Here is a 25601-nt window from a genome sequence, read left to right on the forward strand (position 1 = left end):
ACTGCTCCCAACGCGAGACCAGTCCGTTGATACCGTTAATATAGAATGTTTGACTTTGTTGACGGAGCCACAACCTCACCTCTGTTTGCACTACATCATGACTATCAAACTAAAGGTCTCGTAGGTGTTCTTTAACTTTTGCAAATAGATGAAAATCGGATGGGGCATGTGGGACTGTGTGGAGGAGGACTGATGTGAACCCAAGATGCCGAATTACAGCAGATATCGCAGCGTTCGTGTGTGGGCCGCCATTGACATGACGAAGGCTCTGGGTGTTCTATGTGTGGACGAACTCATCGAATTCGGAACTCTGTTACAGAAAGCTGCTTCACACGCAACAATACAGGGTGTTACAAAAAGGTACGGCCAAACTTTCACTAAACGTTCCTCACACACAAATAAAGAAAAGATGTTATGTGGACATGTGTCCGGAAACGCTTAATTTCCATGTTAGAGCTCATTTTAGTTTCGTCAGTATGTACTGTACTTCCTCGATTCACCGCCACATGTGTGGGCTGACGAGAATCCGCACGCAATTGTGCAATCACATCATCAACACAGATTTTCTGTGAACGTTTGGGCAGGCATTGTTGGTGATGTCTTGATTGGGCCCCATGTTCTTCCACCTACGCTCAATGGAGCACGTTATCATGATTTCATACGGGATATTCAACCTGTGCTGCTAGAACATGTGCCTTTACAAGTACGACACAACATGTGGTTCATGCACGATGGAGCTCCTGCACATTTCAGTCGAAGTGTTCGTACGCTTCTCAACAACAGATTTGGTGACCAATGGACTGGTAGAGGTGGACCAATTCCATGGCCTCCACGCTCTCCTGACCTCAACCCTCTTGACTTTCAGTTATGGGGGCATTTGAAAGCTCCTGTCTACGCAACCCTGGTACCAAATGTAGAGACTGTTCGTGCTCGTATTGTGGACGGCTGTGATGCAATACGCAATTCTCCAGGGCTGCGTCAGCGCATCAGGGATTCCATGCGACGGAGGGTGGATGCATGTATCCTCGCTAACGGAGGACATTTTGAACATTTCCTGTAACAAAGTGTTTGAAGTCATGCTGGTACGTTCTGTTGCTGTGTATTTCCATTCCATGATTAATGTGATTTGAAGAGAAGTAATAAAATGAGCTCTAACATGGAAAGTAAGCGTTTCCGGACACATGTCCACGTAACATATTTTCTTTCTTTGTGTGTGAGGAATGTTTCCTGAAAGTTTGGCCGTACCTTTTTGTAACACCCTGTATAGTTATATTACACACTACAATTTGGAGCCCTCTCATGGCAGAAAGCTGCAGATACGTAGACATGAAGAATAAGGTTGTAGAATGTTAAAAACATTGTTTTATTTTAAAAGCTGTGAGAGTTATCACATAAAACATTCGAAGGCGTTACTTTTCAGCACGCTCTTGTACATTCGGAACTAAGAATGTGACGTGCACATTTCTTGGTAATCAATCCCCTGGCGAGAAAGTTTAGTGTTGTTTCTTAATAATGCTAAAATGTTAAGAAAAATGGCTCTAAGCACTATGGGACTTAACATCTGAGGTCATCAGTCCCCTAGACTTTGAACTATTTGAACCTAACTAACCTAAGGACATCACACACATCCATGCTCGAGGCAGGATTCGAACCAGCGACCGTAGCAGCAGCGCGGTTCCGGACTGAAGCGTCTAGAACCGATCGGCCACAGCAGCCGGCAAAATGTTAACATTATCCCGCTGCTAGCGGGTGTTATGTTAATATCTACGCAGAGGTAGAATACGTTCTTATGTATAACAGAGATACAGCACTATCTTTACGCTGCCATAAAGCACCGCACGTGTTTGTTGTAACACACTCAATTCAATAAAATCTGGAAAAAATTTACGAAAAAAATGTGTTAGCTATTGCGATCATGATACGAGTGTTACGTTGCTATGTGTTATGTTTGAAATCACAAAAACTGGCCGCCGGCAATCAGCGCCGTAGTTTATGTCCGTTGATGCACTAAATAATAGTGGCGTGTGGCGAGGGCCTCCCGTCGGGTAGACCGCTCGCCTCGTGCAAGTCTTTCGATATGACGCCACTTCGGCGACTTGCGCGTCGATGGGGATGAAATGATGATGATTAGGACAATACAACACCCAGTTCCTGAGTGGAGAAAATCTCCGACCAGCCGGGAATCGAAGCCGGGCCCTTAGGATTGACAGTCTCTCGCGCTGACCAATCAGCGGACGTTGGTGCACTCATGTGAAGGAAGTGAAACATACCACATTTTTTCGGTTTATCTTGGGAGCACGCAGACGAGAAGATGTTATTTCAAAAATCACAGCAAACTGATCTTATCAGTATTGTAGATCTTTTCTAAGAAGGCACACAATCTTTCCTGTAAATACAATACGCTGGTATTATCAATAGATATAGTGCATGTTGAATGCATATAAGTTCTTAAATGGCCAATATATCGGAATAAACAACGTACAGGTTTCATGTGTAAACTATCGCATGTTCGAAAACATGTGAATGTCTTTTTTCGCCGTAAGAGAAACATTCTTCTGGTTCAAAAATTTGTTGTCTATAAACCCTTTCAATGTATTATACTAAACACACAGAAGATGCGACGGAATTTTGGTTATAAGTCAATGTGAGACACTTGTGGTGGAGAATGATGTTTCTTTGGAGCCGAAAAAATAAATTTACTATCTCTGTTTGCTTAATACATGAGAATTATTCATATTGTTTCATTGATACTACGCATTTACAGACTGAGAGTCTGTCGCGGCGAGTCAGATTTGCAGGAGTGCTATTTGTTTTATAACAGCCAGTGACAGTACAAGAACAAGGTCAAATACACTATGTGATCAAAAGTATCCAGACACCCCCAAAACATACGTTTTTCATATTAGGTGCATTGTACTGCCACCTACTGCCAGGCACTCCATATTAGCGAGCTCAGCAGTCATTAGACATCTTGAGAGAGAATAATGCGGTGCTCTGCAGAACTCACGGACTTCGAACGTGGTCAGGTGATTGGGCGTCACTTGTGTCATACGTCTGTACGCGAGATTTCCACACTCCTAAACATCCCGAGGTCCACTGTTTCTGATGTGATAGTGTAGTGGGAACGTGAAGGGACATGTACAGCACAAAAGTGTGCAGGCCGACCTCGTCTGTTGACTGCTAGAGACCTCTGACAGTTAAAGAGGGTCGTAATGTGTAATAGGCTGACATCTATCTAGACCATCGCAAAGGAATTCCAAACTGCATCAGGATACACTGCAAGTACTATCACAGTTAGGCGGGAGGTGAGAAAACTTGGATTTCATGGTCGAGCGGCTGCTCATAAGACACACATGCCAAACGACGCCTCGCTTGGTGTAAGGGGCGTAAACGTTGGGCGATTGAACTATGGGAAAACGTTTTGTGGAGTGTCGAATCACTTTAGGCAGTGTCCTACGTGAGCGACAGAAGCGAGTGACAGCGATCGACTTCTGGATACGCAGCACTCCAGCGACAAGCAGCAGCATCGGCGACAACCTTGGGTGTCCTGAGTGCGAGCGACCTTGTCGCGCTACAAGATGGCTGCTTAGAGCCAGCTAGCTGTTTCTATAAAGTGGCGTCCTTAACCTGTAGAATACTTTAGCTGGAGAGTAAGGCTACGGAACTAGCTTTACTTAAGAAAATAAAACGAAAAGGAATGCTGTGCATGAAATTTACAAAGAGAGGAATCTCCACAGAGAATTTCATAAGCATCGTCAGCTACGAAGATTACCAGACAAATACTTCGAATACACATGAATGAGCAGAGGAGCATTCGACTATCTCATCAATAAATTAAATACGAATGTTTTTTTCACATGATCAAGAACTTTTAACAGCCAATAAATGTGGGTGAATGATTATTACACGACTAACTATGCTAAATTCAAACATAGGTACACAGATTGAAATCAACCTACAATAGTTAGTTGTGGTGGAGGGGGGAATGTATTTGGACCATAATTTTGCGTCAAGAAAAGGTCCTGGGTTCGATTCCCGGCAGTTCATATATTTTTACTGACTCAGTTAAGATTCTGTATACTAAGTTTTATGTGCACTGTTTACACTGCATCGCTAAGTATATTTTTAAGGTCTTGCCAAAGAACTTGATCTTCACATCCATCCCAATATATGATACACATTTAATTCCTAATAAATTACAATGAGCCATGAAATTTTACAGATATTTGATGCTGGGAAAGTAATTCATCGGCAGTCAGTGTTAAGGCCAAGTGTTTCAATTAATCTAAATAGTCTGTAAAAGTAAAGCATACAAAATTTTTGAAAAGAATGTCAAACGTTTTGTGAAATGATTTGTCTAAAAGTATGCAATAAAAAATTTTGGTGCACCTCATTTTCTGTTCATGATTTCGAGCATCATTCAAAGGCACGTATAATGTTTTTCTGATCTACTTATTTCTTTTACACAAATCATTTCATAAAATATTTCACTGATTTCTTACAGTTTGGAATTTCAAGTTTTATTCAGAAAGCATGATCTTGCTGACTCCTCGTTTGCCTTCCTAACGTACTTGATTCAAAGGAAGCCTTTTTGACATTTAAATACCGCACCAATGTATCTTTTTATGTGCAAAATACTAAGTCCTGAACAAATGACATTTTTGACGCTTCATTTAAAGCAGCTTTCGTGAAATATTTCAATTTTTCCTCAGCATATTTATTAAGTTTTCGTTCATTACCCTGATTACTTTCCAGCAGTTAAATATTTCCATGCCAAAGTAGATCTCATGCTGGTCACTTTTATACCCCGTTTACTGTTTCTATCCCTTTGTTTGGCTATGAAAATTTGGACAAAACCTCGAGCCGCGAGCGACCCGTCCGCGGATATAACAAACAATATCTCAAGAATGAAAAGAGATATCGTTCCGGCCTCAATTTAAATACAATTTAGATATATTGGTAACATTTCATACGCAATAATGTATGGCCTTAAATGAACTATACGGAAAGTCTACACAATGTGATTTTACCTCTGCAAATTCCTAAAATTTTCGTGCAGCCATGTACTCAATTTCGTGCAGCACAGTAACTATGACGAATGACGAAAATAAATTCTGACCTTTATCATTTAACGATATCAAGCTATAGGTTGCGGAAGAATAAAATTTTGTCACCCAATAGTTTTCTTAAAATCCGATATTAAGTAATTCATAGCTGCCATCGCGTCCACTTCACTGCTTTGCCAAGAAGACACGTGGCTGTCACTCTATGTCGCGCGTGTTGCAGCGACAAGATTCAAACACGTTTGTATTCAAACATCGCCAGTTGCAGTGGAAGACAGGCACCGAAGCAGATATCGCTCACGTAGGACACCTCCGGTTGGGTTTTGTCGCCTGAAGCTGACGCAAGCTGTTGCTCACCTCTATCGCTCACGTAGGACACGGCCTTACACAATGTGGCGATCGGATTTCAGGGTGTGGGTATGGCGAGTGCCCAGTGAACGTCATCTGCCAACGTGTGTAGTGCAAACGTAAAATTCGTAGGCGGTGGTGTTATGGTGTGGTCGTGTATTTCATGGAGGAGGCTTGCACCCCTTGTTGTTTTGCGTGGCACTATGACAGCACAGGTCTACATTGATGTTTTAAGCACCTTCTTGCTTCCCACTGTTGAAGAACAATTCGGGGATGGCGACTGCATCTTTCAACACGATCGAGCACCTGTTCATAATGCACACCCTGTGGCAGAGTGGTTACACGACAATAACATCCCTGTAATGGACTGGGCTGCACAGAGTCCTGATATGAATCCTAAAGAACACCTTTGGGATGTTTTGGAACGCCCACTCCGTGCCAGGCCTCACCGATCGACATCAATACCTCTCCTTAGTGCAGAAATGCGTGAAGAATGGGCTGCCATTCCCAAGAAACCTTCCATCACCTGATTGAATGTACGCCTGCGAGTGTGGAAACTGTCATCAATGCTAAGGGTGGGGCAACACCATATTGAATTCCATCTTTGCGGATGGAGGGCGCCACGAAGTTGTAATTCATTTTCAGCCAGGTGTCCGGATACTTTTGATCACATAGTGTACCAGCACCACATCGCTTTCAGCCGAGTCATATAATTCATGTGCCATGCCTCATCCTCAAAAAGCTATTCGCGACCGCACCATTGCTTTTTGGAGTAAGAGAATTTGACGACGTCGCAGGCTGGTACACGTGTTGCCGTTCCTGACCGCATTGCGTTATGATAGACAACACGTAAATGAAACACCGGAGAATCCAGAAGGCGAATGGGTACTGCACTTTGATGTGTGACAACACCGTCCCAGGATAATGAACTTGTCAATAAGTCACAGTAAAATCATTTTTTCTAAATGGTCAACTTTAAACATAGTACTACCTTTCCCGGGTCGGTGGATACTGTTCGCCACCGGTTTCGGGAGGCCACACTACTTACAAAACGTGCTGTCATCACGGAGAGGCTCTGTGATGATAATCGACTCCACCGATTATGGTTTTCCGAGGGCAACGTCGATCACGACTGGCGGATTGTGATATTTTTCGACACATGTGTATTGTCCGCAGCGAATGATAGTCCAATACGAATATACAGGGCCTAAGATGCCCGTTTCGACTGCAGATACATCCACGAGTCAACTCACACTGTAGATATGTCTGGTTCAAAGGGCTCTGAGCACTATGCGACTTAACTTCTGAGGTCATCAGTCACCTATAACTTAGAACTAATTAAACCTAACCAACCTAAGGACATCACACACATCCATGCCCGACGCAGGATTCGAACCTGCGACCGTAGCGGTCGCTCGGCTCCAGACTGTAGCGCCTAGAACCGCACGGCCACTCCGGCCGGCGTAGATATGTCTGTTGTGTTTTGGTGCTGTATGTTTTCCCGCGGAGGTGGAATGCTTCGCAGATAGATGGCCGACTTGGTGATGCCCAGTATACCCGTATTACGAGTATTTATTTCAATCCAACCAGTGCGACAATGGTATTTTGAAGGAGTAATGCGTCTCGAGCGTTACCAGTCTCCTATAAGCATGTCAGCGATGGTGCAGAATGAGATTTCTCTTCTCGACTGGCCTTCTTTCCAACCAGACCTAAGTCCCATTAAAAAGGTATGGGCAGAGAAGAATCGAACAGTGCGAGAAAAGTGTCCTGACGTCGCGCCAAGAACTTATGATGATCTTCGAAACGTCACCCTAATTCCCCGGGAGACGGTTGCACAAAACTGAAGATTTATCATCCACCTCATATATACCCTTCTTCCCAGACTGGAGACACTCATTGAAGTAGAAGTCTTTTGAAAGGGATATTAAGTGGTAAAGAAGCCACATGCTGTCCACTTTTGAGGTCCGAAAATATCTTAATAAGAGACTTGAAGAATTCGTTCTCTTAATTTCGTGATTTCTGTAGGCTAAACAAAATAATGAAGTAATACAAAAAACCCACAGTTATCCAGGTACGAAACAAACATAGTCGCCATGCAGTTGCCTACTAAGCACCAACTATGCCACTGAGCAAGGAATGCATGATGCTACACTTGTTGGCATTTATATACTTCTTACGGCTCTTGATTCCACATCGCAACATGAAGTGCCTTAGAGAGGTTACAAGCCTCTTTTGGCCAGTCTTCTCTAATTTTTCTCAATTTTTTGATTTGATATTTCATTAATGTGTCTCCATGGGCCGGTCGGCCGAGAAAAAAAAAATAGCTCTGAGCACTATGGGACTTAACATCTGTGGTCATCAGTCCCCTAGAACTTAGAACTACTTAAACCTAGCTAACCTAAGGACATCACACACATCCATGCCCGAGGCAGGATTCGAACCTGCGACCGTAGCAGTCCCGCGGTCGGCCGAGAAAGATCATTGCTTTAAATGAAACCGATATTGAGAACTGTGATTTTTATATGTGGTATTTCAACGGGTGTTGAGACATTGCTTTCTTTTCTGTCCTTCCTGTATGGGTGAGCTGGGGCTAGATGAGGGTCACCTGCGTTGAGTGTGGCAGAAAAACGTGATATCAGGCCGGGCCAGCTTTTCTGCAGATACGAGTGGACAATAGTGTGTCATAGCTCCTCAGGGTGGAGGACCTGCTACGACTTACAGGGTCTCACTAGGAAGTGTAAATTCAAGTGTACTTGTGGCAACTTTTATAGTGACATGGTGATCCGTGATGCAATCACATACAATGTCTCTGACGGCTGAATTAGAGAACAGATTCTCAAGTATTCAGATCCTTCACTCCATGAAGTGTTGCAAATATTAGAACAATTCGATTCTGACGCCATAGCCGCAGATAAAATTGATCAGGTCCCGATTTGTTGGATCGAGTCGCCTCTTAACCGCTTCCGCCCCACGCAGCCGCCACAACGGGGGCACACACAGACGCGCAGACAGCTTAGTAAACAAGCAGCCAGGCCTGTAAATCTAGTGAAGTTTTGCCCTCGCTGTTTTGCTCGCCTTAAGCGGCAAGGTTGCCTGTCGCGCAACACGACATGTTACTCATGTGGAAAGAAAGGCTATGTCCAGGCGGTTTGCTTGCAACAGCAGGTCTCATGCACATTCTATGAATGCAGTGTTTTCAAAACCGACTACCGGTTCTAGCAGTAATTCAGGTAAGGTTGTGCCCTCATCTTGCCCCAGTGCAATGCGACGCCATTCCAACAAACTATCTGTAACACTAGAAATTGCTGGTCGTCGTATTGCGTTTCATTTGGACACCGGTGCCTCTGTAACTTAGCTTAATCGTGCCACGTACCAAAAGTTAGGCTGACCACGCCTGTCAAAATCTAGCACGTACTTCACTGCATACAATGGACAGGAAATCCCAGTACTTGGACAGTATAGAGTGCCTGCCGCTTACAAATCTCACACTAAGACAGTGGAATTTACTGTGTTGCAGTTAAGAGACAGTGAAAATATTATTGGCTTGGATTCATTTGACTTGTTTGGCCTTAGCACAAAAACGATGTGCTTTCAGTGACTACTTTTAACCCAAAAGACAGTGTAGCTAGTTTGCCTAAGGAATTTTCTGAACTCTTTTCTGTTGGACTTGGGAAAACCAGTAATTTTGTATGCGCACATTACCCTGAAAGACAATGCACAGCCGAACTTATTCTGGGTTCGAGCCGAGCGGTTCTAGGCGCTACAGTATGGAACCGGGCGACCGCTACGGTCGCAGGTTCGAATCCTGCCTCGGGCATGGATATGTGTGATGTCCTTAGGTTAGTTAGGTTTAATTAGTTCTAAGTTCTAGGGGACTGATGACCTCAGAAGTTAAGTCCCATAGTGCTCAGAGTCATCTGAACCATTTGAACCCGTTCTCATTGCTTTACGAGACAAAGTTGCCAGTCAATTAAAAGAATTGCAAGACAATGGTGTGACTGCTCCAATACAAGCTAGTCAGTGGGCAAGTCCATTGGTTTTGTTGCCCATGCCGGCCGCTGTGGCCGAGCGGTTCTAGACGCTGCAGTCCGGAACCGCGATGCTGCTACGGTCGCAGGTTCGAATCCTGCCTCGGGTGTGGATGTGTGTGATGTCCTTAGGTTAGTTAGGTTTAAGTAGTTCTAAGTCTAGGGGACTGATGACCTCAGATGTTAAGTCCTATAGTGCTTAGAGCCATTTCAACCATTTTCATTTGTTGCCCATGCATTCTCGTTACATTCGAATTTGTGTTGACTTCAAAACTACAGTCAGGCCACAGACAATAATTGACATTTATCCATTGCCTCGTCATGAGGAAATTATGGACAGGTTTGGCGCAGGCCGTTAATTTTCTCAGACAGATTTTCGTTATGCTTATTTGAAAATATCACAAGATGAAGAATCACAGAAAGTGTTTGTTGCTAATACACTCTTAGGCCTGTTCAAGTATTTCCTGTTCAAGTATTTGCGTTTGTTCTTCGCAGGGCTTCCGCACCTGCTGTTTTTCAACGTTACTTGAAACAGCTCACTGCTCAAGTGCCGTTCTGTTCGAATTACCTTGACTATGCTGTCGTCTCAGGTATTACGCCAGAGGAACGCACTGTCAATTTGCGCACTCTTTTTCGAATGTTTTCAGATGCAGGACACGAGTGTCGTCTCGAAAAGTGTGACTTTTTTCAAACTGAAACTACAGTCATGTGATGAACAAAATGGTTCAAATGGCTCTGAGCACTATGGGACTTAACTTCTGAGGTCTTCAGTCCCCTAGAACTTAGAACTACTTAAAGCTGACTAACCTAAGGACATCACACACATCCATGTCCGAGGCAGGATTCGAACCTGCTACCGTAGCGGTCGCGCGGTTCCAGACCATAGCGCCTAGAACCGCTGGGCCGCAGCGGTCGGCAAAATGTTAACATTATCCCACTGCTAGCGGGTATTATGTTAATATCTACGCAGAGGTAGAATACGTTCGTATGTATAACAGAGATACAGCACTATCTTCACGTTGCCATAAACCATCGCACGTGTTTGTTGTAACACACTCAGTTCCATAATACCTAGAAAAAAGTTAAGAAAAAAATTTGGTAGGTATTGCGATTATCATACTGGTGTTACGTTGCAATGTGTTATGTTTGAAACCACAAAAACTGGCCGCCGGAAATCAGCTCCGTAGTTTATGTCCGTTGGTGCACTGATGTGAAAGAAGTGAAACATGCCACATTTTTTCTGTTTACCTTGGGAGCACGCAGACGAGAAGATATTATTTCCAAAATCACAGGTAATTGATCTTATCAGTATTGTAGACCTTTACTAAGAAAGCACAAAATCTTTTCTGTAAATACAGTTCGCTGGTATTATCAATAGATATAGTCCATATTAAATGAATGCATATAAGTTTGTAAATAGCCAATGTAGCTGAATAAACAACGTACAGGTTTCATGTGTAAAGTGTCACACGTTCGAATGCATGTGAATGTCTTTTTCCGCCGTAAGAGAAACATTCTTCTGGTTCTAAAATTTGTTGTCTATACAGCCTTTCGATGTGTTACACTAAACACACAGAAGATGCGACGGAATTTTGGTTATAAGTCAATATGAAACACTTCTGTGGAGAATAACATTTCTTTGGAGATGAAAAAATAAATTTACTATCTCTGTTTGCTTAATACGTAACAATTATTCACAATGTTTCATTGATACTACCCAGTTTTAGACTGACAACCTGTCACGGCGAGTCAGATTTGCAGGAGTACTATTTGTTTTATAACAGCCAGTGGCAGTACACGAGCAAGATCAAATACGCTACGTTATCAAAAGTATCCGGACACACCCAAAAACATACGTTTTTCACATTAGGTCCATTGTGCTGCCACCTACTGCCAGGAACTCTAGACTGTAGCGCCTAGAACCGCTCGGCCACTCCGACCGGCGCCGACGTAAAATTCGTAGGCGGTGGTGTTATGGCGTGATCGTGTTTTTTATGGAGGGGGCTTGCACCCCTTGTTGTTTTGCGTGGCACTATCACAGCACAGGTCTACATTGCTTAAAGCACCTTCTTGCTTCCCACTGTTGAAGAGCAACTCGGGCATGGAGATTGCATCTCTCAACACCATCGAGCATCTGTTCATAATGCACGGCCTGTGGCGAAGTGGTTACATGACAATAACATCCCTGTAATGGACTGGCCTGGACAGTGTCCTGACCTGAATCCTACAGAACACCTTTGGGATGTTTTGGAACACCCACTTCGTGGCAGGTCTCACCGTCCGACATGGATACCTCTCCTTAGTGCAGCATTCCGTGATGAATGGGCTGCCATTCCCTAAGAAACCTCCAGCACCTGATGGAACATATGCCTGCGAGAGTGGAAACTGTCATTAAGGTTAAGGGTGGGGCAACACCATATTGAATTCCAGCGTTACGGATGGAGGGCGCCACGAAGTTGTAATTCATTTTCAGCCAGGTTTTCGGATACTTTTGATCACATAGTGTACCAGCCCCACATCGCTTTCAGTCGACTCATATAATTCATATCCAATGCCTCATCCTCAAAAACCTATTTGCGACCGCGCCATTGCTTTTGTGGAGTAAGAGAATTTGACGACGTCGCAGGCTGGTACACCTGTTGCCGTTCCTGAGCGCATTGCATTATGATAGACAACACGTAAATGAAACCCTGGAGAATCGAGAAGACGAATGGAAACTGGACTTTGATGTGTAACAACACCGTCCCAGGATAATGAACTTGTCAATAAGTCACGGTAAAATCATTTTTTCTACATGGTGAATTTTAAACGTACTAGGCCTACTACATTTCCCGTGTCGGTGGATACGGTTCACCACCGGCTTTGGGATGCCACTCGACTTAGAAAACGTGCTGCCATCACGGAGAGGCTCTGTGATGATAATCGACTCCACCGATTAGGGTTTCCCGAGGGCAACGTCGATCACGACTGGCGGAACGTGATATTTTTCGACACATGTGTATTGTCCGCAGCGAATGATGGTCCAATATGAGTATACAGGGCGTAATACGCCCGTTTTGATTGCAAATACATCGCTGAGTCATCTCACATTGTAAATGTGTCTGTGGGGGTATGGTGCTGTACGTTTTCCTCCGGACGTGGAATGCTTCACAGGATAGATGGCCGACTTGGTGATGCCCAATATACTCATACTACGAGTATTTATTATAATCTCACCAGTGGGACAATGGTATTTTGTTGGAGTAATGTGCCTCCAGCGTTACCAGTCTCCTATACGCATGTCAGCGATGGTGCAGAATGAGATTTCTCTTCTCGACTGGCCTTCTTTTCAACCAGACCTACTCTATTAAAACGTATGGGGAGAGACGAATCGAACAGTGCGAAAAAAGTGGCCTGGAGTCACGCCAAGAACTCATGATGATCTTCGAAAAGTCACCCTAATTGCCCGAGAGGAGGTTGCACAAAACTGGAGATTTCTCATCCACCTCATATACACCCTTCTTCGCAGACTGCAGACACTCACTGAAGTACAAGTCCTTTGAAAGGGATATTAAGTGATAAAGAAGCCGCTACGGTCGCAGGTTCGAATCCTGCCTCGGGCATGGATGTTTGTGATGTCCTTAGGTTAGTTAGGTTTAACTAGTTCTAAGTTCTAGGGGACTAATGACCTCAGCAGTTGAGTCCCATAGTGCTCAGATCCATTTGAACCATTTGATAAAGAAGCCACATGCTGTGCCCTTCTGAGGTCCGAAAATATCTTAATAAGAGCTTTGAACAATTCGTTCTCTTAATTTCGTGATTTCTGAATGCTAAACAACATAAGGAAAAAATGTAAAAATTCCACAGTAAGCCAGGTACGAAACAAACCTAGTCGCCATGCAGTTGCCTAATAACAACCAACTATCCCACTGAGCAAGGAATGCATGATGCTACACCTGTTGGCATTTATATACTTTTCACGGCTCTTGATTCTACGTCGCGACATGTAGTGCCTTCGAGAGGTTACAAGCCTGTTTTGGCCTGTCTCCTCTCATTTTTCTCAATTTTTTAATTTGATATCATTTTATTAATGTGTCTCCGAGGGCACCGGCCGAGAAAAATCATTGCCGTAAATGAAACCGATATCAAGAATTGTGATTTTTATGTGCGGTATTTCAACTGATGTTGAGACATTGCTTGCTGTTCTGTCCTTCCTGTATCGGTAAACTGGGGTTATATGAGGATCACCAGCGTTGAGTGTGGCAGAAAAACGTGATATCAGGCCGGGCCAGCTTTTCTGCAGATACGAGTGGACAATGGCGTATTGCGGCTCCTCAGGGTGGAGGACCTGCTACGACTTACAGGGTCTGAAAAAATGGTTCAAATGGCTCTGAGCTCTATGGGACTTAACATCTGTGGTCATCAGTCCCCTAGAACTTAGAACTACTTAAACCTAACTAACCTAAGGACTTCACAGACATCCATGCCCGAGGCAGGATTCGAACCTGCGACCGTAGCGGTCACGCGGTTTCAGACTGAAGCGCCTAGAGCCGCACGGCCACACCGGTCGGCTACAGGGTCTCACTAGAAGTGTAAATTCACGTTTACTTGTGGCAACTTTTATAGTGATATGATGATCCGTGATGCGATCACATAGAATGTCTCTGACAGCAGAACTAGAGAACAGATTCTCAAGTATTCAGATCCTTCACTCCCAGAAGTGTTGCGGATATTAGAACAATTCGATTCTGGCGCCATAGCCGCAGATAAAATTGATCAGGTCCCGATTTGTCGGGTCGAGTCGCCACTTACCCGCGACCGCCCCTCTCAGCCGCCACGAGCGCGCACACAGACTCACAGAGAGCCTAGTAAACAAGCAATCAGGCCTGTAAATCTTGTTAAGTTTTGCCCTCGCTGTTTTGCTCGCCATAAGCGTCAAGATTGCCTGTCGTGCAACGCGACATGTTACTCATGTAAGGTAAAGTTGAGCCCTCATCTTGCCCCAAGGCAGTGCGACGCCATTCCAACAAACTATTTGTAACATTACGAGTTGCTTGCCGTCCTATTGACTTTCAATTGGACACGGGTGCTTCTGGAATTTCGCTTAATCGTGCCACTTACGAACAGTTAGGGTCTCCACGCCTGTCAAAATCTAGCACGTACCTCACCGCATACAACGGACAGGAAATCCTACTTGGACAGTATAGTTTGCCTGCCAAAATCTCACACTAGGACAGTGGAATTTACTGTGTTGCAATCAAGAGACAGTGAAAATATTATTGGCTTTGATTCATTTGACTTGTTTGGCCTTAGCATCCAAAATAATGTGCTTTCAGTGACTACTTTTAACCCAAAAGACAGTGTAGCTAGTTTGCCTAAGGAATTTTCTGAACTCTTTTCTGATGGACTTGGAAAAGCCAATAATTTTGTAGCGCACATTACCCTGAAAGACACTGCACAGCCGAAGTATTTCTGGGCTCAGCCTGTTCTCATTGCTTTACGAGACAAAGTAGCCAGTCAACTAAAAGAATTACAAGACAATGGTGTGACTGCTCCAATACAAGCTAGTCAGTGGGCAAGTCCATTGGTTTTGTTGCCCATGCATTCTCGTTGCATTCGAATTTGTGTTGACTTCAAAACTACAGTCAGGCCACAGACAATAATTGACATTTATCCATTGCCTCGTCATGAGGAAATTATGGACAGGTTTGGCGCAGGCCGTTAATTTTCTCAGATAGATTTTCGTTATGCTTATTTGCAAATACCACAAGATGAAGAATCACAGAAAGTGTTTGTTGTTGATACAATCTTAGGCCTGTTCAAGTATTTGCGTTTGTTCTTCGCAGGGCTTCCGCACTTGCTGTTTTTCAACGTTACTTGGAACAGCTGACTGCTCAAGTGCCGTTCTGTTCGAATTACCTTGACTATGCTGTCGTCTCAGGTATTACGCTAGAGGAACGCACTGCCAATTTGCGCATTCTTTTTCGAGTGTTTTCAGATGCAGGACTCAAGAGCCGTCTCGAAAAGTGTGACTTCTTTCAAACTGAACTACAGTCATGTGATGAACAGTTTGGGTGTTCATCCCCTCCAATCTCATTCGCTTCCAATCCGTGACCTGCGTGTTCCTTGCAATGTATCTGAACTGCAGTCAATGCTAGGCACTACATTCGTTTCATTCTGAACGCTTCACAGATCGCGGCGCCATTGCACCGCTAACTTCGGAAAAATGTAACTTTCGTGTGGACCAGAAAGTGTCAAGAAATTCCTTGCTCGGTGACAGATGTTGAGTACATTTTGATCGTGCTAAACCAATGATTTTGCGAGTAGACGCTTCCTCTTACGGAATGGGCGCTGTGCTTTTGCACAGAATTGGTGCAGACAGCAAACCTATTGTTTTTGCCTTAAATTTAGTGCAATTATTCACAAATTGGAAAAGAAGCTCTCGCTATTGTGTATGGTGTGACAAAATACCATAACCATCTGTTTGGTCGCAAGTTCTATTTAGTGACAGATTACAAGCCTTTGCAGTCCTTGTTTCATCCGTCAAAGCAGGTTGCTACACGCACTGCTCAAAAATGGCAGTGGACGGCTTTGCTTCTATCCCAATATCAGTACGAAATTATGTACAGACCGACGGCAAAGCATGGCAATGCTGACGCCGTTCCTCGCCTTCCGATCGGCCCCGACTCTGATTTTGATTCCTCTGACGGTTCTTATTGCTAGATCAGTCCGCAGGACTCTGAATTGCTGCAATCTTTTCCATTGAATTGCAGAAAATTTTCACGGGTCACGGAAGCGGACACTGAGCTGATCATTTTGTTGCATTACATTCGCATGTCTTGGCCTCGCTCACTGAACAGTATTCAGAACTCAGTAGTGGTCCTATACTTTCCTCGTCGCCATAAAATTTTTTAGTACAAAAAGATATGATCTTAGTACAATCTGACAGTGGACCGCGTGTGCTCATTCCCGTAGCGTTGCATAAGGATGTGTTACAACTGCTTCATCAAGGACATTAGGGGAATTGTTCGCACTAAACAGTTCACCGCGCCGGTACTGTACTAGGGAGGACATGGACGCCCATATTGAACAGATGACATCAAACTGTCGCGCATGCGCGGACAACCAATCCGCTCCGCCACAGATATTCGCAGCTTGGCCTAAGACTCAGTTCCCATGGCAACGAGCGCACAAAGACTTTGCGGGACCATTTTGGAACACTCGTAAGCTCGTAGTGGTAGACTCTTTTAGCAAGTTTCACTTTGAGGTGCCTATGAACTCTAGCACGTCACGTAGCACCATTCAAGTGTTGTCTTCAATTTTTGTGCGTTTAAGGATTGCCTGAAGCCATTGTTACGGGTAACGGACCTCATTTCACGTCACATGACTTTGAACAGTTTTGAGAACGAAATGATATTCGTCTTCTAATAAGTACTCTGTTACACTGGCTGTCCAACGGAGAAGCAGAACGCCTCGTACGCACTTTTAAACAACAAATGGCCAACCTCCCACGCACTGCAACAGGCGCTGCAACTCTTTCTCGCCTCCTATCGCTCCCACCCACGCGACGGACCATCACCAGCAGAACTTCTGCATGGCCGCCGCTATCGGACGCTGCTCCACTATTTCCACCCTCCACAGCATACGGTGCCGTCGATGGTCTGCAAGTATCGCTTTGCACCGAGTGATATTGTCCTTTTCAGGGTTTCTGGCCGACGTCAGCACTGGGAGCGAGGCGAGATCCAGAAACGCATTGGGACGTATATGTATCTAATTGTAGGTCCCGATGGTTTGCAGCGCCGTCACCAGAATCAAATTCGCAATTGTCGTTGCTTTTCTTACCCCAGATTCACGGCCTGACGGGACCAAGGGGCCTTCGCAGCCTCCCGCTGGTGTCGCCACGGCACCTCAGGACGAGCCAGTGGCTGTCGCTCCGTCGCCTGCGCCGTCGCCACTCCCCGACCCGATGGACCTGGATCCGCCTTCGCCATTGCCGCCGCCGTCATCGCCCCAGCAGGCGTGCTCAGGGCCGGACGTGTACCCCAAGTAGTGTTTTAGGGAGGATGTTCCTCTGCTCTCTCAAGCCACATGGCGGGGCAAGGTCCGGAGTACGTCGTTCTCCACAGCTACGGCTCCCGGATCATTTCTAAGTCCAACTTCCTGCCTCCCCCTGTTGTCGTTCGTACGACAGATGTGTATTAAGTGAGAAGATTCAAAATGACAGTCACTTGACAACTGTTCCCCTCATTTAAATGATTGGTTGACTGCTTGGTGACATGGTTGACTGCTTGGTGACAGTCTCTCTGACCTCTGAGCGTTTGGTAGGGATGGCATGTGGATGCCAGAGGATGGGTTAGAAGCTGCTGCTACAGCCGATACGTGTGAGGCTCTCTCATCGCTAGCATCCGCGAGATGATGCGATGTACGTGCTAATAGCGGATGGCGCGATCCCGGCTCCCAGCAGTCCATGGACAGAGCGCTCTTTGCAATCGCGATTGTGTGATCGGTTGCATTTTTTCACCTGATGTGTTTAGTGGAAACATTGTGGTGGTCGAGGGTGTTTGTGTTCTCAAATATCGGTACACACCTCAGATATATTTCGCACTACGATCTGTTTGTGGTGGATATTTAATTACTGGATCTGCACGATGTCAGCGTGTGATACTCAAATGCTGAAAATATGTTTTTATTATAACAAAAGATCGTCGTAAGGTGGTGGTGAGTGTTTTAAGCGATCTCTTTGTTTCCTGTAATTTGTTAAACAATTAATTGGACAGGGTGGTGCAAATGTACTATTGCCCTCTATTTTTGATATCGAAATTGCGTCAGCTCTCCCTTTGTCCCCAGCATTAGCCAATGGGGACAGAGTGTTCTGAGAATAACTGGAAACATCCATCTGTATGTTTAGAGACGTTGGTTCACATGGACAAACAGAATGTAGCCTCTTGAAAGAGCCAGAGACATAAAGGGAGTCTGGAATTTCCTGATCAACAGAATGCAACCTCTTGATGCTTTGTTTGGGACTGGAAGATCAAAGAAGGGTGATATCAGGTCTGTGTTTGATCTTCATGGCAGCACCCAGACGATGGACACACACGCACGAGATCCCCAATGCACTTAATTCAGTCCTGGTGCTTACAGTTATCATGTCATGGGAAGCGGGGCTGGGGGTGTAGACATGCGTTCTACCCAAGTGGGTAGAACTCAATATATTATTGGCATTGATTTGAATTTCGTGTCGTGAAATCTTTCTTCTGCAGCACAAGGAGAGTCTTTCTCCTGCCAATTTTTTCTGGGAGGCGTGGCGAGGGGGGGAACGAAGGGCAAGGGGATGGGACGTCCTCTGATGGTGGCATCAATACGAAAATTTTCCAACGAGACAACATCTCCAACCTGCAGCAGTGTAATTACATAACTAGTACATTTAATTGCTGAATGTGAGCTTTTCCCACCAAATAAAGTGACTCAACCACTGAAAATTAAACTTTATAAATAAACAATATATCTTCTGCTATGTAATCGACATTGATTTGAGTTCCCTGTCATGAGATGCTTCCACTCCAGCACTGAGTTAGTAATTTTCCCCTCCAGTTTCCAGATAAGGGTGGGGAGGGAGAGAGATAGGGTGTTCCCCAGAGGGAGAGGGGTTTATTAATTGATTGACTTAATGAATTAGTCAATTAATTTGATATCAAAAGTGTGCTTGTATCGGCGAGGGGGAGGGGGCAGTGATTGTGGCTTACCATGTGGGTGGAATAGGAGGAGATTGAGAGGGAGGGGTGGGGGTTTCTGAGACAGACGGATTATCCCCAGGTGCTCATAACTGAATCCTCAGGGGACCATAAACCAATTAGCAGAACAGTAGGTTAAGGAATGGGTAAGGGGTTACAAATCAATCAAGTTTTCCTCTGAATGAATGATTTCTCCTGAATGAATGCAATGTGCCACAATGCAGTTTGCCACACTACTCACGACTGGTACAAAAATGCTGCTAGCTTGGTGGAATTTTGTGGAAGACAGATGATCGGTGCATGTTCCCATGGGGTTTGACGACTGGAATCATTCGCACGTGTTAGGGTTGTAAAGCATTATTTTTCCATGTTGGCGCAGTGTGCACGAGATACGGAATCTCCTCTGGACTACCAGGGAAAAAAGATGTATTGATAGCGTCTCCTCCCTGAGATACTCTTGCGCAGACTTAGTAGTAAGACAGTCTAGGTGATTTGGACGGAAGGTTAGATCCTTTCCGGAATTCATCTCATCGGGTTTTATCCATAGTCGTCGATCATCAGAGAGCCCAGGTCAGAGGCTACGCCATATGACTGCTGTTTGCTATCTACACACTGCCTGAGATCTTGGTGGCGAAGTAATTGCAGCATGTGATAATAGGGACCTGTAAGTCTTCTTTGACGCCCTCACCATCATATGCTCTTGTTTTAGCGCCACAGTACCCACGACTTTGCATGTGAATTTTTCACGGAGTTCTCATTCCTGATCGGTATTGTATCAGATAGTCGGGATTTATCGTTATCTCTGTTGATTGACACACTGATAATAGTTTTCCGTATTCCGCATTTGAGAATGGGTGATCCATTAAAACACCTGCCAACTACTTATTCTCAACCCCAATATTTTGTGCCGTCGTCCTGTTAAAGCATTCTTGAGTGACTAGCATATTTACTTTTTTGTTAGGTTACGTAAATTGCTTAGTGATACTTCTTTTGTTTATCATTTTGCACTCAGATGATAAATTTCATTTCCTGCCTATTTTTTATTGCTACTGAGGATAGAGACTGATTAGTAACCTAATGAAATTATTTTACTACTCATCAACAGGGTTATTTTATTAATTCTCACTAAAAAAAAATCTGACTAGCAGTTACCAACATATCACTATATAGGACAAGTCTGAGTCGAGTACTGATGGCAAAAAGGAGAAGTCGATCACGATGACGCCAACTTTTTCTGATTGATAAGGGAACCACATCCAACACAGAAACGCACTCAGGGATCCGTCGCTCATCCACAGAGGCAATCGTACGCTCACACAAACCTCGGACACAAGCCAGAGAGCCAAGCTAGAAGCTGTGGTTAGCAATTCGACCACCTATCTTTGCAAGCTTCGCATTTACGATTTAGACAATAAAATTTAGTAACTGATGGCCAAGAAAAACACAATCACACTCTTTCATGAAGCGAAATGATAGACAATATTCTTGATGCGTGTTGATTTAATCCATGACATTCTCTTATACTGTTTCTCTGTTCACTAAATACACCATGTGGTCAAAAGTATCCGAACACCTGGCTGAAAATGGTTTACAAGTTCGTGGCGCCCTCCATCGGTAATGCTGGAATTCAATATGGAGTTGGCCCACCCTTAGCCTTGATGACAGCTTCCACTCTCGCAGGCGTACGTTCAGTCAGGTGCTGGAAGGATTCTTCGGGAATGGCAGCCCATTCATCACGGAGTGCTGCACTGAGGAAGGGGTATCTATGTCGGTGGGTGTGGCCTGACAAGAAGTCGGCGTTCCAAAACATCCCAAAGATATTCTATGGGATTCAGGTCAGGACTCTGTGCAGGCCAGCCCATTACAGGAATGCTATTGTCGGGTAACCACTCCGCCACAGGCCGTGCATTATGAACAGGTGCTCGATCGTGTTGAAAGATGCAATCCCCATGCCCGAATTGCTCTACAACAGTGCAAAGCAAGAAGGTGCTTAAAACATCCATGCAGGCCGGTGCTGTGATAGTGCCACGCATAACAACAAGGGGTGCAAGGCCTCTCAATGAAAAACACGACCACACCATAACACCACCGCCTCCGAATTTTACTGTTGGCACTACACACGCTGGCAGATAACGTTCACCTGGCATTCGCCATACCCACTCCCTGCCATTGGATCGCCACATTGTGTACCGCGATTCGTCACTCCACACAACGTTTTTCCACTGTTCAATCGCCCAATGTTTACGCTCCTTACACCAAGCGAAGCTTCGTTTGGCATTTACCGGCGTGATATGTGGCTTATGAGCAGCCGCTCGACCATGAAATCCAAGTTTTCTCACATCCCGCCTAACTGTCATAGTACTTGCAGTGGATCCTGATGCAGTTTGGAATTCCTGTGTGGTGGTCTGGATAGATGTCTGCGTGTTACACATTACGACCCTCTTCAACTGTCGGAGGTCTCTAGCAGTCAACAGACGAGGTCGGCCTGCACGCTTTTGTGCTGCACTTGACTTTTCGCCTTTCCACTTCACTATCACATCAGAAACAGTGGACCTCGGGATGTTTAGGAGTGTGGAAATCTCGCGTAGAAAGATATGACACAAGTGACACCCAATCACCTGAGCCCGTTCAAAATCCGCGAGTTCCGCGAAGCACACCATTCTGCACTCTCACGATGTCTAATGACTACTGAGGTCGCTGATACGAAGTACCTGACAGTTGGTGGCAGCACAATGCACCTAATATGAAAAAGCATGGGGGGTGTCCGGATACTTTTGATCTCGTCGTGTATGACTTCTACAAGGTTAAGAAATGATTGAGTGTCCTCTCATCTCGCATCCAACCAATTAACATAAATTTGTAGTAATAGACACCCCTCACTCATACTCATAAATACGGTCATTTTGAGTGTGACGTACAGTTCGAGTGACATTAGCTAAATTTTTGAAATGCAAAATGCCATTGTATGAGATATTCAACAGAGTAGTTGGTGTGGACAATGTGAAAAATGTGCATAGAAACATTTACCTAGACAAAATCAATTTAAAATATTAAGTAAACTATGAAAGAAGCATCGTGTTCATTCTGATGAATAATTGACTGGATAAGATTTATGAGTGTCCCATACTCTGTTCCACAACACATGACATATGACTGTTAAAATTAAAATAAGGAAATGGAATTTCAAAGCTAGGGGGCAATGATGTTTTCATTATAGAGGAATATTATGGTTGAGGACTGAGGCCGGTCTTAAGCAGAGCCAATTCACTTCCCACCACACTAAACACATGGACTCCTCCGCAGAAATCTGTTGAGTGGGGAATGTGCGTTGGCGCAGGCGTGTTCATGTCTGGTGGGAAAGGTTTGACCAGCAGTCACGGACATCAACCTGATGTCTCTCAGTAGCAGGTGAATGAAACAGTAACAGTGTGCAGCTCCCGACATCCTTCCGGAACTACAATGAATTTATGGGGAAACGAAGAAAGAATTAATAAATAAAATAAAATGTTGAGTTATTAACTAGAGCGTCGTACAGATAACATTTTCAGTATTCTCAGTTCGTAGGCTGTGTTTTTAATAGCTAGAGGATTTGAACGTTTTATAAACGGAACATATTTGTCGTATGGAATCTCTACCAAATACTGCATTTCGAATACTGAATGTGTGAATAAACTACGACGCCATATCATAAGAACTGTCAAGGGCATTCTCAGAAAGCAGTTTGTATAATGTCTCAGCACACAGAAAATAAAACTTCAGTTGAGGACGACTTATCTGGTTAAAGTGCTTTTAGCGATTCTTTTTTCCTCATCAGCAGATACGATCTAGCGATAAAGAATATCAGAAGCGTCGTGAGCAACACAAAGAAAACGATTTCATCTGTCACCATTTGAACATAATGAATTTGTTACGCCTCCACCATTAAGGGATATCAGCAGACGTGAGCACCAAATAAGACAACACGAATTCTAGGGAAGGAAATAAAAGTACTGGTCTCTCAGCATTTATTATTCATCAGAATCAAAAATCTCATTTGTAACGATCTGCTTACAATTAGGCAAAAAGGCAGAAGGACTCAGTCCGTCAGGATAAAGTAAGTTACACATTATTAAAGCAAGCCAAGTAACTTTTTATGACACATTAAGCTACTTTTCAACATATTCAACTACATGTACATGTACATCTACATCTACGCGCATCTACATCAGCGGCGCTGACTTCGGTCGCGCAGCTTGAGGCTGTTGCCAATGGGCACCACTGTGGGGAGCCGGACTTGGGTATCACGGGGATGTCAACCTCGTTCCGTCTGTCCCCAGATCGGTCTTCCGCTGTGGTTGCCCCGGTTGCTGCCCGCAGTGGGGCTGAGCCCTCGCCTGCGGTTGATTGGGTGGTCGTTCCAAGGCGTGGCAGGCAGCGAAAGACGTCCCAGGAGGCTGATCAGAAAGCCTCCCCGGTGCGTCTGACAAACAGGTTTCAGCCACTGGCTGAGCCAGATGCAGTTGCCTGCCCTGTTTCAGAGGATCATTCTCAGCCTTCAAGGTCCGGGCAATCGCAGAGGGTGGGCTTATTGGTAGTTGGGAGCTCCAATGTTAGGCGCGTAATGGGGCCCCTTAGGGATATGGCGGCTAAGGAGGGGAAGAAATCCAGTGTGCACTCCGTGTGCATTCCGGGTGGAGTCATTCCTGATGTGGAAAGGGTCCTTCCGGATGCCATGAAGAGCACAAGGTGCAGCCAGCTACAGGTGGTGGCACATGTCGGCACTAATGACGTGTGTCGCTTTGGATCTGAGAAAATTGTCTCTGGATTCCAGCGGCTATCTGATTTGGTGAAGGCTGCCGGTCTTGCTTACGAGATGAAGGAAGAGCCCACCATCTGCAGCATCGTTGACAGAACCGACTGCGGACCTTTGGTGCAGAGCCGGGTGGAGGGTCTGAATCAGAGGCTCAGACAGTCTTGCGACTGTGTTGGCTGCAGATTCCTTGACTTGCGCCATAGTGTGGTGGGGTTTCGGGTTCCGCTGAATAGGTCAGGAGTTCACTACACTCAGTTGGCGGCTACACGGGTAGCGGAGGCTGTGTGGCTTGGACTGGGCGGTTTTTTAGGTTAGAAGGCCTCGGGAAAGTACGGGGTGGGCTGCAATCTCAAAGGGTGCATGGAAAATACAGGACGTGCTTGGTTCAAGGAACAGTCGGCATTGTAGTTGTAAATTGTTGTAGTTGTGCTGGGAAAGTCCCTGAGCTACAAGCGCTAATAGAAAGCACAGAAGCTGAAATCGTTATAGGTACAGAAAGCTGGCTAAAGCCTGAAATAAGTTCTGCAGAAATTTTTACGAAGTCTCAGACGGTGTTCAGGAAAGATAGATTAGGCAGAATTGGTGGTGGAGTGTTTGTGTCTGTCAGTAGTGGTTTTATCTTGTAGTGAAGTTGAAGTAGATATTCCGTGCGAATTGGTATGGGTGGAGGTTATACTTAACAGCCGAACTAAGTTAATAATTGGCTCCTTCTACCGACCCCCAGACTCCGATGATATAGTTGCTGAACAGTTCAGACAAAATTTGAGTCTCGTAACAAATAAATACCCCACTCATACGGTTATAGTTGGTGGGGACTTCAACCTTCTCTCGATATGTTGGCAAAAATACTTGTTCAAAACCGGTGGTAGGCAGAAAACATCTTCCGAGATTGTCCTAAATGCTTTCTCCGAAAATTATTTCGAGCAGTTAGTTCACGAACCCACGCGAATTGTAACGGTTGCGAAAACACACTTCACCTCTTAGCCACAAACAATCCAGAGCTAATAGAGAGCATCATGACTGATACAGGGATTAGTGATCACAAGGTCGTTGTAGCTAGGCTAAATACCGTTTCTTCCAAATCCACCAGAAACAAACGCAAAATAATTTTATTTAAAAAAGCGGATAAAGTGTCACTAGAAGCCTTCCTAAGAGACAATCTCCATTCCTTCCGAACTAACTATGCAAATGTAGACGAGATGTGGCTCAAATTCAAAGATATAATAGCAACAGCAATTTAGAAATTCATACCTCATAAATTGGTAAGAGATGGAACTGATTCCCCATAGTACACAAAACAGGTCCGAACGCTGTTGCAGAGGCAACGGAAAAAGCATGCGAAGTTCAGAAGAACGAGAAATCCCGAAGATTGGCTAAAATTTACAGACGCGCGAAATTTGGCACGGACTTCAAGCGAGATGCCTTTAATATGTTCCACAACGAAACATTGTCTCGAAATTTGGTAGAAAATCCAAAGAAATTCTGGTCGTATGTAAAGTACACCAGCGGCAAGACGCAGTCAATACCTTCCCTGCGCAGTGCCGATGGTACTGTTACCGACGACTGTGCCGCTAAAGCGGAGTTATTGAACGGTTTTCTGAAATTACTTCACCAGGGAAGACTAATGGAATATTCCAGAATTTGTAACACGAACAGCTGC

This window comes from Schistocerca americana, chromosome X (assembly GCF_021461395.2).
Source record: "Schistocerca americana isolate TAMUIC-IGC-003095 chromosome X, iqSchAmer2.1, whole genome shotgun sequence".
Taxonomy (NCBI): domain Eukaryota; kingdom Metazoa; phylum Arthropoda; class Insecta; order Orthoptera; family Acrididae; genus Schistocerca; species Schistocerca americana.